General features: G+C 51.6%; 1 long non-coding RNA gene across 1 annotated transcript in view; it reads left to right on the top strand.

Moving 5' to 3' along the window:
- Positions 1 to 954, top strand: part of LOC109296568 — a 34,168-nt gene extending 33,214 nt beyond the window's left edge. Inside the window, exons 3-4 of the long non-coding RNA XR_002096988.1 lie at positions 57 to 149; positions 421 to 954. This is a non-coding gene — a long non-coding RNA (uncharacterized LOC109296568). The remainder of the gene's footprint in view (positions 1 to 56; positions 150 to 420) is intronic.
- The last annotated feature ends 254 nt before the right edge of the window (positions 955 to 1,208 follow it).

Genomic DNA, 1,208 nt, shown 5'->3' with positions numbered 1-1,208 from the left:
AACTCACACCTAAGCAGATCCTGATATACACTGAAATATTTTTTCGATCCCCACAGCCAAAGTGTAACCAACAGGTGAAACTACATATTTTCTCTGGCAGTCCTCCAGGTGCTGTTTGGCAGAGCAGCTATGAATAAACACTGCTGCAGGTAAGGTGCAGTTGGAATTAGGAATTCTCCCTAGCAACCCACCCCCCATTCCCTCCCTCCCTCTCCTCCTAGAGAACCAGAGAAAGCTCATCTGTCTGGACCCTGATGCTTGGGTTTCCCAGCCCTCCTGGCTCCCAAGGCAGGGAGGTGGAGCCCAGGCACCTGGGTTTTCCAAGCTGGGAGACAGAACATGGGTATCCTGTGCAATAGTCAGCACTGAGTCTGGACAGAGGACTCACCAGAGGTCCATCAGTGTCTATCTTGTCTGCAGACTCCTTATTTGTATGCGGGAGACCTGGTCATGGAGCCTGAGTTGTTGGATCCACGATGGTTTCCTGGACACTTGCAGATTGCTGGAGACATATGCACTGACAGCATGGGCAACATGAGGACCAAATGGGACCCTCAGCGTGAGGCATTAGAGTGGTCAGGTTAGTGACTGCTTGCACCCACAGTGCTGCTGCACTTGAATAAGCCACCTAGGCTCAAGAATGCCCTGGGAAGGTCCAAGGATGAGGTCTGTGGATGGCCAGCTACTCTTTGAGGGAGGCCGCACACACCACTATAGAGCTGAGAGAGTTACAGCACCAGATAAGGAGTTTATGCACAGGATCAAAGACAGCTTGGGATCCAGCTGAGCGGTGTCAGCACTGCCTCCCATGTGAAGACCATTGCCCTCCCAGGCAGGCTGCTGCCCAACTCCACCCACCTCACAACCCCAGCATGGAGAGCCCCACTCCAGGGATTTCTCCCTTGGCTCAAAACACTGACCCCACCCTCCAGCAGGGGCTAAAAAAAACCCAGACTGAATTCTCTCTTCTCCCTTTCCTCCCTCCCATTCTGAAAACAGCAGCAGGCTGGCAGGCAGAAGTTGCAGAAGACACTCTGTTTTGAAACATCTTTATCTGACTCCTCATGCAATGAGGGTTCAGATTTTTACCTGATAGACCATATTTTAAGTGATCTGCAGCTGTGTGTTTGTGTTTGGTTATGGCTATAGACCGCTTTCTGTGGCCAGATCAGGTGAAACTTGTCATTCTGTCTGTGCCCTAAGGGCGC

Source organism: Gavialis gangeticus, unplaced genomic scaffold (assembly GCF_001723915.1).
Source record: "Gavialis gangeticus isolate Ggan-Ray unplaced genomic scaffold, GavGan_comp1, whole genome shotgun sequence".
Lineage (NCBI taxonomy): Eukaryota > Metazoa > Chordata > Crocodylia > Gavialidae > Gavialis > Gavialis gangeticus.
Note: the sequence above shows the minus strand (reverse complement) of the source record. Positions and strands in the feature narration are given on the sequence as shown.